General features: G+C 40.0%; 1 protein-coding gene across 2 annotated transcripts in view; it reads left to right on the forward strand.

Annotated features, from left to right (window-relative positions):
- Window positions 1-16,441, forward strand: part of ELP4 (elongator acetyltransferase complex subunit 4) — a 255,060-nt gene that overhangs the window by 231,478 nt on the left and 7,141 nt on the right. The window lies entirely within an intron of this gene.

Here is a 16,441-nt window from a genome sequence, read left to right on the forward strand (position 1 = left end):
ATAAGTATATTTTTCTGATAAAGTAGTAGTAACTAAAACTGGTCCTTATTGCAGTTCTAGTTGTATATCTACCTGTTAAGTGTTCGTCATGTAGTATCTTTATTAGTGTAAGACAAATACATATGGTTTCAGGGTGTTGGAATAGAGTATGAGTATTATTGAGTCCCTTTAATTGACATAAGTTTGGAAATGGTTTTGGCTAGTTTAGAAGCAAGAAATATGTTTCCATTTCTATTTTTTTTGAAAGCTTTTCAGATGATATTTTGACTCATGATTTTAAAACATGATCAGTGATCATTTTGTGTGAAATATTGTAAGGTATTTTAGACCGTTGAAACATACAAGCCAGTTAATAGATTTAGTATGCAAACACCTATAAATACTAGTGTTACTTGAAAATAAATATATAATGAAAATAAAGATATAATTTAAGATGCTTGTTACAATTTTTCATTTAGAAACAGAATTGCTAAGTGTTTCCAGTATACTCTGTAATTTACAAATACATGATTGGGTAAATGTTTGATGTGTTTGCCTAAACTGATTTTAGAGCAAATAATATCCCTTTAGGACATAAGCTCTCATAATGAAAAATAGAAGAAAAATTGCCACTACTTGATATATTTCTACAGGAAAAACTCATTTTTTCATCATTTATTAAATTGCAAAACTTGTCATTATTGTACTTTAAAAATCATTTGATGAAAAAAGTCATGCTTTCTTTGGCTTTGAGTATCTCAAGAAATTTTTATATGTGGTTATAATATTAAAGAACTCTAAAAGAAATGCACAAATATGTGTATTTTATTTAACTTAGATCTATAAAGTTTAGAGAATAACCATGCGTAACAATTACAAAATCAATTCCCTCCATTATTTCATTTTGGAGCATAATTTTGCAAATGCCAAAAGGAACATTCCCATTGCATACCTGCAGACCCTGGATGAAATGATGGCAAACTTCAGGGTTTCTACTTGGCCAGAGTTGCTCTTCTGGCTACAGTGAAAATCTGAGACAAGATTTAGCCAATTCGGTTTATGAAGTCATTGGCTCTTCTGCATTTGGAGGATCTTTCAGACCTCCTTGTTAAAAAAAAAAAAAAAGAATTAGCTCAAGGGTAGTTAAGTGGTGGGGGAAAATCCCCCACATATAATAAAAGCAAATGAGTTTTTAAAGAATGGAAAATAATCTGTATGAGAAATTACTTCTGAATTATCCAAGTGGAAATTAAAACTTAGCTCTTGTTAACATTTCTATAGAAACATGCATTTTGATTAGTCAAACAAACAACAGAAAAAGACCTTAAAAGCAGGCATAGTCATTTATCTGTATACTCACAATACTTTTCTTTTTTCGATTATCAGTATTTTTTTCTTGCCTTGTTTGCATCATTTCTTTTAACTTTATTTCCCATTATTCATAGACAGGCTTTCTATCTAAGGCTGAATTGAATTACTGCTTACTTCCCTCTGTGAAGTCACTTCAGCAAAGAGTTACTCTTTGGAGTTAGGTCCTCATCTCTAATCTATATCCCTCAGCTAAAGCGCTCTGTCTTTGGCTGCCCCATCACCACCCTAAGGCACGTAGAAAGAGGGCTCTCGCTTTGCCCAGTCTGTTCACAGAGCTCCTTTTCAAATTGGTGAGGAGGGAGGTTTGTGGAAGAGGGAACTAGATGTATCAAGCGACTCTGTGAAGCCAGTGTAATTTGTAAATTTGCCATAAAGTTTTAAGTGAGAGTTGGAGTGGGGGTTTTGAGGGTTAGCATGCTTTCAGAAATCAAAAGGAAAATGGGAGTTTTTAATTCAGAGGGCTCTGATACTTAAGATCTTTTTTCTAAATTTTATCAAAGCTATTAGCAATTAACGTAATTAAAATATATTAAAATATTCATGACAATATAGTCATTTATATACTTACACTTAAATATATAAATAGGCAAAACACACATAACAGCACTTACCAAATACTACTACTTAATATCACCTGGGTGTTCATTTAGATTTGAAGCAAGTGTAATATACAGTTCCTAGGAGAGTGCACCTTTATCTGCCCATAAAGAGTGACAAAAATCACTGCTGTAATTTATACTTTTTATTCATTATGAAAAGCTTTTATACACTTGGTAGAGAGAAAGCCTCATTTCATTTTCTCAAACCAAAAAGATACTACCTAAATGCCTTTGTATAAAAGCTAATACAACATGACAAAAATAATGTCTTAGCCTTCAATGTACATTGAGCTGGTGAAAGAAGTTAGGAACAGTTTGGCAAAGATAAAACATAAAATTAATTTTCATGTTATTTTCTTTGTATTCACATTCATACAGGTAGACTTTGTCAGATACCTGTAGTAAAGAAGAACTTGTTCATGCATACAAAATAAAATACGATTAAAAGCTCCAGGAAATCAGCCTGCTTCAAAAAACCATTAAAGTGTGCCTATCCCTCAAGCTTTACAAATGTGTTAATTGTCGTGTTTCAGTCATGTAAATATGTTTCAGCATAAAGTAACCAAGATTTCCTGTTATAGAAGCAGCTATCTGGGGGTGTGGGGGTAGGGAGGGACGAAAGAGGACTAAATAACACACTGTAATGAAACCTGCCTTTGGGCAGCACATGCTTCGGTTCTGAATGCCCAGAAATACTTTACAGACACTCTAGGCTGCCTAGCAATGGGGATTTTCTAATTCTGGCTAGCTTGACAAAGTAAATACAACTATTGAACATAAGGCAGCTCCTAATAAAAAACAACAATTCCCCCTTGTAAACACCTACATTTGGCCCCATTAAAAATTCTTTCTTCATACCGAGGAACTAGCAGACCCTTAAATGTGGGGGTCTCAAAGTAACTAGAGAGTAGCTGGGAGATTTAATGCTGCCAGGATGTTTTACATTGCCATTTCACCGAGCACTTCATACCCCATCTCAGGGCTTTGTAGAATAATGTTCTGCATACACTGTGGGGCATTATGCAAGCAAACACATTGGCCATTATGCTCTGAGGACTCATTTGTGTACAGCCAAAGGGAATCAACTCGTTCATGTATGTGTTAGACACAAATATGTATGATTGCCACATTTCCAAGAGGAATGTTTATCGAAAGCTGCCAAGTTTGAAAGTTATTAATATTTAGTGGACTGACATTAACATGGTAACTTGAGCAATCCAGTGAACTGATTTCAAAATTCCCTGATTCCTGACTTTTCACATCTTAGAATTCCTCTATTCCATAAGCTGTGTATCAGTCAGACCTCTGCCAATCCTTAAATTGGATTGTGGATCTGCTGCAGTTTTTAAAATCTCCAGGATTTAGGGATCAACCTCAAATGTGCACACATATTTATCTGCTAACAGTTACTAAGTAGGAGCCTTCAGATTATAGTAAGAAGCAAACATTAGTTTGAATTCTAGTAGACAAACACAAAGATATTGTTACCTTTTGCTACCTCTAGAGTAGTTTTCATATAATACACTTTAAAAGAAAAATGAGGATTAAAAAGGAATTCTAATTAGTGGTTTGAATATATTTCTAAAAGACTTTTTCAAACTTAACATTCAGATCTAAAAACATCGTATGTTCCTAAAATATCTTAGTATTCTTAAGCCACCTGAGTGGTAGTACCCAAAATATTGCTCCTGAAATGTCTCCTCACTTATGTTGGGTAGGAAAGGGACTTCCTGGGCAACACAGGCTTGAAGTACCTGTTAAAATAACAGTCTATCCAAAGAAAGACCCCAGTTCTCTTCCGTTTATGGCAGTAGCAGCAGCCGACGCTAGATCTCAAGCCATCTCTCAGTTTGGCCCTGCTGAAGCTTCATTCAAATTCTACACACTCTGGAGCTTATATGCTCCTGCCTGTATTGTGTGTTCCAGAGCCATACAAGCTTTGGGTTAAGCAGCAGTTGGAGACCAGCAAAAAGGTTGCCAGTGAGAAACCCAGCCACACAATTAAGGAAAGATGAGTAGAAAGGAGTCAGTTGGGGAGATATCAAGCGACCCGTCAAGGCAACATTGCACAAGCAGAGGATCACAGGGATAGCAGTGACTATGTGTGACTTATCCATCCCGTTCCTTTGTCCCAGACATGATGCTGCTGGGGAAAGGGGACTGGTCAGGGAGAAGGCATCTTTCACAGTGTTCTGACTATCCAAGGACAGTTTAACAATTCGAGCTGCATTACTCAACTATTACCTAAATGACTTTTTTTTTTTTCGGTTCTACTCATTTTGGAGTATTAATGGGAACAAAAAAATTACAAAAAAAAAAAAAAATAGGAGAAACTAAAAGTAAAAGATACTGCTTTTAGCTTGCATAGAAAGTAAAACCAGGCCAAGCATTGTCGCTCACACCTGTAATCTCAACACTTTGCGACGCCAAGGCAGGAGGATTACTTGAGCCCAGGAGCTTGAGACCAGCCTGGGCAACATAGTAAGACGTCCATCTCTACAAAAAATTTAAAAATTAGCCAGATGTGTTAGCACATGGCTGTAGTCTTAGTACTTGGGAAGCTGAGGCAGGACAGAGTGAGACCATCCCTCAAAAGAAAAAAGGAAGCAAACCCATTTTAAGAATTTCAGGAATAATCTAGTTTGTTATTTGTCAGTGCATAAAATAAGGGAGGAGAATAATATAACCCACACACACACCTTATATGTCTGAAACAAAGGAACGCTGGGATTGAAACATGGTGATATGTTTATTGCTATGTAGCCAAAAGATTCCAAGTCACATTTTAAAAGAATTACACTCAGCAAACCATCCCCACAAATAGTAGAAACTGCTACAGTTTCTCCTTCATGGACATCTCACACAAGGCTCAACTCCTACACCTGGAATCTTCTTTTGGGCAGTCACAAGATTAAGAACCACCACTCCCCACAGACAGTGGGAGTCAGCTAAAATGATTCTTCAGAATCAGAAGAAAGCAGAATCTAATAATCAGTATATATCACTTTGGAGGGAATTCTGTCTTTTGTAGAATATGCATGTTTGCAGCAGTTGTTGTTTTCTATTATTGCAAATGTCCATGCATGACTTTGTGAGGATATGGGTAAGATGGCCCTGGTATTCATAGAAATAAGCTCACATCGCTTCCTTGCTACCCCTTGCCCTTACGGATTAAATCCAAGTCACTTACCACACTTTAGAAACTCTACAAGATCTGACCACTGCCTACCAAGCCAAACTTCTCATAACCACTCCCCTGCTCATTGACTGTTCCAGAAAAGCAGACTTTTTTGTCTGCCTTTCAAGCATGCCAAACTTATTCCCACTTCGAGGTTTTTCCATTTTATTCCCTTTGCCTGGGACTTCTTTCTCTGGGTCTTATGAACCCTTCTCAAAATTTAGGTCATAGCTCAAATATACTCTCCAGAAACGCCTTCCCCAACTGAAGTAGTACTCCCAGCCAACATCATGTCACCATGTTTTGTTTCCTTAAAAGCACCTCTCACCATCTGAATTATTTTCTTTCCTTCTTTCTTTTTTTTAAGACCAAGCCTCGTTCTGTCACCCAAGCTGGTGTATGGTGGCACAATCTCAGCTCATTGCAACCTCCACCTCCCAGCTTCAAGTGGTTCTCTAATTCTCCTGCCTCACTCTCCTGAGTAGTGGGGATTACAGGCATGCACCATGACACCTGGCTAATTTTTGCATTTTTAGTAGAGATTGTGTTTCACCGTGTTGGCCCGTCTGGTCTCGAACTCCTGCCCTTAGGCCCGCCTTGGTCTCCTAAAATGCTGGGATTACAGGCGTGAGCCACCGCGCCTGGCCTGAATTATCTTTTTTTGTTTGCCCTCCTATGTGTTGTCGATCTCGACTCGAGTCATCTAAGTATCTGTGCACTGTCCCTCTTAATCTTGAGAGTTCCCTGAAAGCAGGTGTCTTGCCTGTCTGATTCACACTATTTTGTCTCTAGTGCTTAGAAAAGTTCTGGCACACAGAGTGTAAACTGAAGCCAAACTGCCCAAGTTCAAATTCCAATGAAATACACTGAAGTTGCAACCTCACTTCTGCTCTTTTCCCACAACTAACACATGATCCACAACTAACAGCAAGGGAAGTTTGAAAATGAAGTTTTTATTCAGAATTGTTTTATATTCAAGGGTTCTGCTACTGAAGGAAAATAGAAGAGTAGATATTAGAAAAAAAATTATCAATCTCTGCCATAGGTCACTTACTCCCTCTCCAGGCATAAATGAGGAATCCTACTGGCTAGAAACTGCAAAAATTCTCTGCCTTGGCAATCAAGGACGTTAGCCCAGTTTGTAGCACCCAGTTCTCTCTGGAAGAAACTCCTTCATCCATCATCCTGTGTATCCCTCTAGGAAGTTATTCCTTGTCCGTTATCAGCCACGGCTACACAAAGTCACCATTGGAGAGTATGCCCTTTGGGATCTCCACAGTTTTTACAGCCCACTTATTGATAGGCTAGATTTGGGGACCTAGGATTACTATAGAGGCTAGATAATGATAGGCTTTTGACAAGGCTTGTGGTTTCTTTAGCAATACAGTTCCTCAAGACTTAAGAAGATTCACAGTCTATTTGCTTTCCTTTGGTTCCACATGTAAGTAATCACAGCCAAAGAGCTTGCCTAGGCATAGTTCTAGGGTTCAGTTGTAAGAAACAGATACCGTCTAGTTATCTTACACAGAGGGAAAATTTATAGAAGAAAATAGGGAATTAGTGAAATAATTGGAAGGGCTGAAGGACATTGACATCAAACTGGCCTCCAGGAAAGCCACCACCTGTATCATAGTCAGGCACAGGTACCAAGGCGAAGAATTGAGAGACGACCACTGTAGCTATTAACTGAAGGCACACACGTATGGGGCTGTACTCTGGGGTTAGTAAATCCCATGCCACCACTGCAACTGCTTCTTGACCCCCACGAAGCAAGCAACTGGACACAGAAACAGTGATTTGGCCTCAACTTCCATAACTCACTCTCAGCTCCCATGAAGCTGTTGACTAGTCCCTGGAATCCCAACACACACACACGCGCACACACACATACACGGTCTCCACAACAGTGTTTACCAATTGCAGTATTTAAAGCAGCAGTAAGATAGCTCTTATTTCTCTTCCACTTTTTTAGTCTAGTATAAATGCATCTAATTGGATAAACCTAATGCCCATCTTCCTAGCCCCTGATTGTAAGAGGACACACCAGAAGACAAGATGCTTCCTGATGGATGCTGAGCACCCATTCCCCTTGTTCATCATGACATTGTAAGACTTCAGTCTTACACCAGGCATGGTGGCTCACGCCTGTAATCCCAGCTGCCCAGGAGGCTGAGGCTAGAGGATTGCTTGAGCCCAGGAATTCAAGGCCAGCTGGGCAACATGGCAAAACCCCATCTTTACAAAAAGTGCAAAAATTAGCCAGACATTGTGGCCTGTGCCTATAGTCCCAGCCACTCAGAGGCTGTGGGAGGATGGCTTAAGCCAAGGAATTTGAGGATGCAGTGACCCATGATTGTGCCACTGCATTCCAGCATGGGCAACAAAGTGAGACTGTGTCTCAAAATAAATTTTTTAAAAAGACTTATATTCTGGCCCCTCTGCTCTTCCCTTATCTCACTCTTATCAGTAGCTACCTTGAAGCCACCTAAAATAATAGACTTGAGTGGGAAGGCAATACCCTTAATGTTTTTTCTCTGAGGTGGCTCCCATTTTCTGACCAGCCATTTAACAAAGGTATTTAACAAAGGCTTAGGGGCACCGACATCTGCAAAGGTTGTCTGCCTTGTTGTGCAGGTGTAGAAATAGTTGGGTATTTTCAACCCTGTGGGGCCCCAATTGCCAAATTGTTGGTCAGTTTAGCTTGTGGGCTGCAGCTAGTTCCCTTCCAGCTCTTCTTGCAGATTCTGTAACTCTAGCCTGAGTTCATCTGTCTTTTATAAGTGAATTTCCTTAAAGTGGCAAGAAGCTACCAACACACCAATATTCTGAATTTCTCCAGTGTTCCATATAGAGCCACTGATTAGGAGGGAGGAAGTTCACTCTCCAGGTTATCACAAGCAAACAAGGCTCACAAGCTTTCTACTTGGCAATACTTGACCTCACTGCCCATCGTCCGGCCACTAAGCCAACATACATTTAGGTAGATTGTAGAACTTCAGTGCTTCTATTGTCAGGTACCAAATTCTATATAAACAGAACATAGGTTAGGCTGTTATCGCAGAGATCCAAAAACACGGTGGCTTAAGTAATATAGAAGTTCATGTGTCTCTTACATAAAGCCCAGTTAGATGACCCAGGACTCTTCTGGTGGCCAGATAATATCGAGAGTCTCTAGACCCATTCTATCTTTTTGCTGTGCCCCCTCCGCAAATAGCTTCCATTTTGTGGTCCAGAATGGCTGTGTTAGCACCTACCCTCAAGTCCATATTTCAGCAAGTGAGGAGAGGGATGTTAGATTTATCCCTAACATTCAAAGAGTCTAGAGCAAGAATGCAAATAAAGGACCACATAATTATTATATGCCTCAATACTTTAAATTATTAAGCCAACAAACTATTAAATATGTTTTATCTTCCTTCCTTCACACATATACCTCCCTGAAAAGCCAAGTTTAAACTTTGGATCAGGGTTCTACTCTAGAACATGGAGACACCGGGAGAACTGGCCTACATGCAGCCTGCCTCCTTTCTCTTCCCACCCCTGCCCCCTTACTGCACACAAGGGAACATTCACATATGTTTGTGGATGCCCAGCTTGCACATCCAAACTCTACTCCCACAAACAGCCATCTCTTGGCTGTTCCTTGGGCCCCAGGTTATACATACAGACAACACAGTCCACCCTTGGGGAATGTGGGGGAGAGACCTGTGCAGGCTTTGTAGTCATTTGGACAGGGAATTCTGAAGTTATGAGTACCCAGAGCATGTTCTATAAAGAAGGGCAAGCTGGACATTGTAACTGATGCCTGTAATCCCAGCCCAGCACTTTGGAAGGCCAAGGCAGGCAGGTTCGAGACCAGCCTGGACAACATAGTGTGACCTTGTCTCTACAAAAAAGTTTAAAGGCCGGGCAGGGTGGCTCACTCCTGTAATCCCAGCACTTTGGGAGGCCAAGGCAGGCAGATCACAAGGTCAGGAGCCCAGCCTGGCCAACATGGCAAAAGCCCATCTCTACTAAAAATACAAAAATTAGCTGGGTGTGGTAGTGTGTACCTGTAGTCCCAGCTACTCGGGAGGCTGAGGCAGGAGAATTGCTTGAACCCACGAGGCAGAGGTTGCAGTAAGCTGAGACCATACAGTTGCACTCCCAGCCTGGGTGACAGGGAAAGACTCCATCTCAAAAAAAAAAGAAAAAGTTTAAAAAAAAAAATCTGCTGGACTTGGTGGCACGCGTCTGCAGTCCCAGCTAATTGGGAGGCTGAGGTGGGTGGCTTCAGCCTGAGAGGGGAAGGCTGCAGTGAGCTGTGATTGCGCCATTGTACTTCAGCATGGGCAAAAGAATGAGACCCTGTCTCACAAAAAAAAAAAAGAAAGAAACGAAAAAAAGGAAGGGCATAGGATCTAGAAGCACATCTCCTTTAGCCCTGTGATTCCTCACCCCATAGGATGCAGTATGGCCAGCGGAGGTGTAGATCCAGACTCAGGGCAGGGGCTTTCTTACCAAGATCTAATAGCAATTTTAAGGGAAAGGATAAGTAGATGGTTCCTCCTCTTTAAGGAAATCACCCAAAAGTTAGCCCAAGCACTTCTGCTCGAGACAACGTGACCATAACTTAGTCACTTAGCCTGTTTTCTTGGCAAGGGAAGCTGGAACTGTGGCCTCTGTTCTGGGAGGCTACGTGCCTCACTAACTGAGAAATTCTTGTGCTCTCTGACAAGGAGAATAGATACTGGGAGTAAACTGGCAATCTTTTTTGCCTTTTCACAAATCACACTTTTGTTTAGACAAGTGAGTTCTTCACAATCTGCTTTCAGAGAGGTGAATTTAGAGGCAAGAAAATACTGTGAGTTATAATTGATGGTCAAAATAATTGCACACCTGAGCATTTTTCAATGGACAGCCAATGTGCAGTGTTCCAGCGCTGAAATTTTGTCTAATTTTCAGATTAGTCAGTAAGAACCCAATGAATTTTTTTTATTTAAAAGATATAATATGATTATGACATTCAATAAAATTCAATTAATCATTTTAATCTTAAACCCTGGGCCTGAATTGGGCCTTAAACAAAAACTTAATCCTAAAACCTGATCATGTTTAGGAGAATCTGCTCCAGAAATATTCAGCAGTTATCAAATGTATACTTGTCAATCCACAAAGAGCAAATATTTGGTTCTGGCATTCTTTCCACTGGCCTATTCACATATGACAATAATTTAAAATTCAGCAGATGCATCCTCCACATTTCAAATCCTAACCGGATGTAGAATTATTACAATATAATATTACATTGTAATAATATAATTAGGGAGTAATACAAATGTAAAAATATAAAACATAACAATTATATAATAGCATATAACATTGATTTTTTTTTTTTTTTGCAAGTTTGAAACAACACTCTGAAGTCTTGTGAGGATATCATAGCAATACTATGATGATCAATATAGTCTGTCTCCTCCCCTCCATCCTCCTCTTTGTGACCCTGAAAGGAAATCTATCTTTCCACAAAGGAAGGAGAAATTCTCTGTTTATCCATAGAGCAGGGGAGACTTCGAACACATTGCTTTTGTTCCCACTCTCTGGACTAGTGGGGTTATCAGGTATGCATTTTTTGGTCAGAAACCAAGACTGGGGCCCCCAGCCATCAGCTGTAGATCACATACTGAGTGAATGCTTCTGGATGGTGATGATTTTGCTGTGGCCCTTCTGGAAATTGGTATGCCACTAGTTGTCTCCCAATATGCTTTTACTCCTTCTTCCATAGTAATAGATTTGCTAAACATTTTTACACACTTTTAGGCATTTCCCAACCTCCCTTGCAGCTAGGTGTGGCCATGTCTTTGTTCTGGGCATGAGTGGAAGTGATGTGTCCAAATTTCAGGTCTTGCCTTCTTGGCCCCTTTCTTCTCACAAGCTAAGAGCTAGCAAGAGCATCAGCCTGGTGGCCAAAAGTAGAACACCTTGTTGAGAATGGCAGACCGGTCCGTCCCACTCTGAATTGCTTGCTTCTGGACTGTAAAGTGGGAAATAAATAAACTGCCTTTTATAAGCTATTTTTGGAAGAGGGTAGGAGTGTCTCTGTACTATAGCTACTTAGCCTCTACTCTAATTCATTCCCTACCACTTGGAGAAGTTTAGAATACACAGGAGGCTGAGGCAGGAGAATTGCCTGAACCCAGCAGGCAGAGGTTGCGGTGAGCCGAGATCGTGCCATTGCACTCCAGCCTGGGTAACAAGAGCGAAAGTCTGTCTCAAAAAAAAAAAAAAAAAAAAGAAGTTTAGAATACAGACTGTGGCTGCAGAAATCAGTACATATCATTCTGCATTGAGGGCATCACACAGTTGAAAGCCTGCAGTGGAATAGGATGGCAGGTCTTTTGAGCATCTGTTTCCTCCCTGTTATGCAAAGGGGGAATATGCTTTTAAAATTCGAGTAGGAAAGCATCTTCTGACATTTCCTTTATTCGTTATTTTGCCGGCAGTGAAGACGTGCAAAAGACAGGTTTTAAAAATAAAATGGACCCCAAATTGCCTCCTTAATACAGCCATGCATATATACACTGGTCCAGAAGCCAGGCATCTGACATGCCCCATTTTCACTCCTGCTTAAATATGAGGGAAAATATTTAGACTTATGAAATCTCAGAAGCAGGGACTGCGATTGCACGTTCCTTTATATGTCTGTAAGGAGCCACAGTAGAGAGTAAATGTATACTAAATACTCAGATGCCAGGCAGGCTGAGACTTGATGGCTACATCTGATGTGCTGTTGCTATTGTTTCTAACTATATTTGTTCATTATGTTTATAGATTCATTTCCTTGACCTAATAAACTTACTTGTTTTTATCTTGTACCATATGTATTTTTATGAACCACCTCAGATCCTTTTTGTGGAGCAAGAAGAGATATAAATAAATTAGCATCAAACTTGATAGTTCACAAAACACGCATACATCTCATTTTATTCTGACAAGAGTCTTACGAGGGAAGAATCATTCTCCCGTGATAGATGAGGACACTGAGGCTTAGCCAGCTGAATTGACTTTCCTGAGGTCACATGGAGAATGAGTGACAGAGGCAGGTATCAAACTGTCACTCTCTGCCTCTGTGTCCAGTGCCCACAAGTCCTGGCCACTTCTGTTAAGGACCAGTTAGAACCTATGTGTTCTAAGGTATTTATTTTATAAGGTTTTTTTCCTTTCTTTTTTTGTTTGTTGTTGTTGTTGTTGAGGCAGTTACTAAGGTATTAAGGTTTTTTGTAGAGCTGAGATATCACTGTATTTTATTGTCCAGGCTGGTCTTGAACTCCCAGGCTCAAGAGATCCTCCCACCTCACCCTCCCAGAGTGCTGGGATTACAGGTGTGAACTACTGTGCCTGTCAGGTTTTCATTTAAATTGGCAGTGTTTTAAAGAAAAATGAAAAAATCTATTAGGAGTATTCTGAAATAGTAATGCTTATTCCTGTGATCCTGAGCAATACAAATTGTAACTTTTCAGGAAATGTCAGAAACTTTAAAAATGTTTAATATAAATCTCTAGTCATCTGCTAAGGGTTAAAGTGTTCTACATCAATTGTTTTCAGAAAACAAACAGTGCCTGATGGTTTGGTCTTGGCAAAATGTGAAAAATATAAATTGATTAAACTTATTTTAATGAGTATTTACCTGCAATTTGTCTCAAATCCAGGTGTAATCTAGATTCATTATCTTGCCCCTTCTGTCTGGAAACTGTGAGTGCTGAGCCCAGGCCTGGCAGGCTGGAAGAAAAGGAATTAGGAAGGAAACTGTTGAGCCAGGAATTCCAATCCTGTGTGTCTATAGGATCAGTTTAGCCACAGAGTCAGAAGGAACAAAATATAGACATTGGCTAAGCCCACCAAAGAGACGAAGAGTCAAGTTGAGGGGAAAGAATCTCAAAGTCCAGCTCTCCTCGGTACCCCTTGGAGTCTCAGAGCAAATCACTTCTGCTGCTGCTGTCTTATTATGACCCTGGGCTTCCCATGGGCCTAGGGGTGCCTTTTGGCAGGAGTTTTCATAATCTGCCAGAGTGTTTTGCTAGCCTCACTGTTTCCCTCCTTGCAGCATTGGTCTAGTGGATTACAGCAAATCACCCCAGCCTGTGCAGGAACCATGGAAGTTGTCACACCTTTCCCAGATCTCTTTGCCTACACAGAAATCATTGTTTTATTCAAGGCATTAATGGAAGAAATAGGCAGGCAGCCAGCCAGCCAGCTATCCATCTCCTGCATCACACCGTCTCTTCCTCCAAGAATCTGAGAAAAGAAAATCAAGTGGAAAAATTTCAGCTCAAGATACAAGATATGGTTTTGGTTTTGGCCCTTGCTTCAGAACCCCAGATATAAAATGAGAAATAGGAGTACCTTGATTTGGTGTACCAGGTTGAGAATAATATGATTTTTTTTTGTAGTCTGATTTTTATTTAAACCATTATTCAGTGAAACCTCAATGTCTAAAAGTTTATATACCCTACAGCCCTGCAGTTTTAAGTCTAAAGGAGGTCACCATGCTATGCAGAGTATCGTGCAGCATATTTTTTCGGAAGACAGATCTGGGGTACAGCAGCATCTGAGCATTTACATGTCAAGTGTGTAAATGCTTTGGAAGCCTCAAAGGAAAAATCCCTGACACACCTGGCAAGCCTGGAACCTGATCTCTCGTTCTTCCTCGCTGTTTCACATTGCACTGACATGGTGCACAGGGGGAGGCTCAGAAAGAAAGAAAACAAAACCCACTGCTTGAGAATTTAGATTGCATAGTAAGCTCGTTCAAGTAATAATCAACAAAAGCAGACAAAATCACAGAGAGATTCACATATTTCCAAGAGCCATCCTTGGGCTTTTTCAAAGGGCATGAGTATACAACTAGCTTAACAATGTAGCATTTGGTTAAAAGCAGTTAATTCTATTACCCCTAAATTTTTATGCTCAGAAGTCTCACACGAATGATATTTGACTTTACTTCAAAGCCATTCAACCTGAAAGGTTTCCAAGCATGTCACATGTCACATTTAGCTACTTTTGCTCTGAAGGGCTTTCAGCCAACTGGCTCACATTCATTGCCTAGAAAAGCAGAGGCAGAGAAATGCTTAGCCAGTTCACAGGCAAATAGGTAGGCTGCTGAAATAAATTGTATTATGCTTGTTTTAAATAAACCACACAAGTTTCCTCATTTAGATTATCACAGCAGTATGACCCTTTAACTAAATGCATCATGTAATCATAAAGATATACTGGTTCTCCTGTTAAGCAAATCTCCATTCGTCATGTCAGAATCCAGTTCATTACTTCAGACCTAGCTCAGATCCCAACCCCATAAAGCTCTTTCCTGTTCTCCTTCTCCAGCTATGATTTCTGCTTTATCTCTGCCTTTCTTGTATATATAACTTGGAGTGTTCACTGTGAGGGTTACCTGTGTACTTGACTTATTCATGTTACTGGATTGTAAGGAACTTGGCGTGGAAGGTACTCTATTGACGTATCCTTTCAGAATGCCTTGCTTCAAGTGGATTCTCAATATTTGTTGACTCCAATTGATTTACCAAACAGCCTAATCACTATCTAACCTCATTTGTCAGGTCCCAACCAAAACTATATACGCACATGTTTCTTTTGGTAATTTTCCTTTTCAGATAACCTTCAGATCATGCATGTATCCTGGTCAGCTATCCTTCGCTCATTAGCAATAACTACAAGATCTTAAACATTAAAACTCTGACATATAATTAAAGATCTCTTTCCCTCCTGCTTCCTTACATGGACACTGATAGAATTAACCCTACGTAGACATTTGTAACCCCAAATTTTAGAACTACGCCTGCCTTTCAGATTCCTGAGCCTTTCTCTTTTTTTTATTTATTTATTTTTTTTTTTTTGAGATGGAGTCTCACTCTGTCGCCAGGCTGGAATGCTGTGGCACAATCTCAGTTCACTGCAACCTCCAACTCCCTGGTTCAAGCAATTCTGCCTCAGCCTCCCAAGTAGCTGAGATTACAGGCCCCTGCCACCACACCCAGCTAATTTTTGTGTTTTTAGTGGAGATGGGATTTCACCATGTTGGCCAGGATGGTCTCAATCTCCTGACCTTGTATCCACCTTCCTCAGCCTCCCAAAGTGCTGGGATTACAGGCATGAGCCACTGTGCCTGGCTGATTCCTGAGCCTTTCATGCTTTTGTTTCTGCCTGAAATCTTTCCTGGAACAAACTAGAACATAAAGAAATGAAAGAATTGCTTGAAACAAAGAAACAAGTATGTCTGTATTTGTGCTTTTTTATCATTCAAGAAATAGATGTTTAATTAATAAGTGGCAAGCTGGGTTCCGTGGATACTAGGAATAGTTCTGTATGGAGATTATTGTATGACTGCTACAGCTTTCCTTGACCTTCTCGACCTTTCTGACATCTTCATTGATCATGTATTTGTATAATAGTATCTTTCATCCTAGATATATGTGTGTTAAAAAATAAGTACAGGCAGGTTGAGATCAAGGAAGAATATTTTTTCATAAATTCTTTTTAGTTTTAAATATTTTGGTCATGTGCACAACAGCTTGTGTTTACATGACAATAAAAAGCGTTTTATTCAAGAAAGAAACTAATTGGAACATGTGCTTGTGGACCACAATATTTTGACCAAAAAAAATACGGTTCTACCCTTTTTCATCTGTTTTCCCTCCCCATATTGGAGGGAGTTTTCCAAATGAAGAGATTCAGCTAGGTCGCCTCCAGGTCAGTTCTCCTCTAGAAGGCTCTGCACAGTCAGCAGTGGGGAGCCCTATATGCTGCCTTGTCTTCAGCCTTCCACACCACTTTGTGTCTCAGACAACAGATATGTTCCTTCAAGTTTGAATTTTTATGAAATAAATTTTGTGAGCTGGGAGCACTGAGAGTTAAAGGAATGTGATAGAGATTCCTTTGAAAACAGAAAAATGTTTTTTTGAAATATGAATGTTTCTCCCTAATTACAGTAACTTCTATAATTGTGGTCAGCTACTGGGTCAGCTTAAATCAGCCTGTATCTGCAGAAAAACAGTTGGGATGGGCGGGGGTTGGGAGGGTGTTCAAAGCAACACTATACTTTTGAAAACATGACCCAACATTATGCATAGAAACAAACTTACCAAGACCTGCAATAGATGCTATGGCTGACTTACCTGTACATATGAAAAAATTCACCCTCTGGTTGGTATAATTTTTTTATGTTGTCAATATTTCTGTGAACAGTTTAAGTTCCTAGAGAAAGTATAACCTTGAAAAAGAACAATCAGGTCAACTAACAGACAAAGACAAGCAAGTA

This window comes from Cebus imitator, unplaced genomic scaffold (assembly GCF_001604975.1).
Source record: "Cebus imitator isolate Cc_AM_T3 unplaced genomic scaffold, Cebus_imitator-1.0 Scaffold195, whole genome shotgun sequence".
Classification (NCBI taxonomy): Eukaryota; Metazoa; Chordata; class Mammalia; order Primates; family Cebidae; genus Cebus; species Cebus imitator.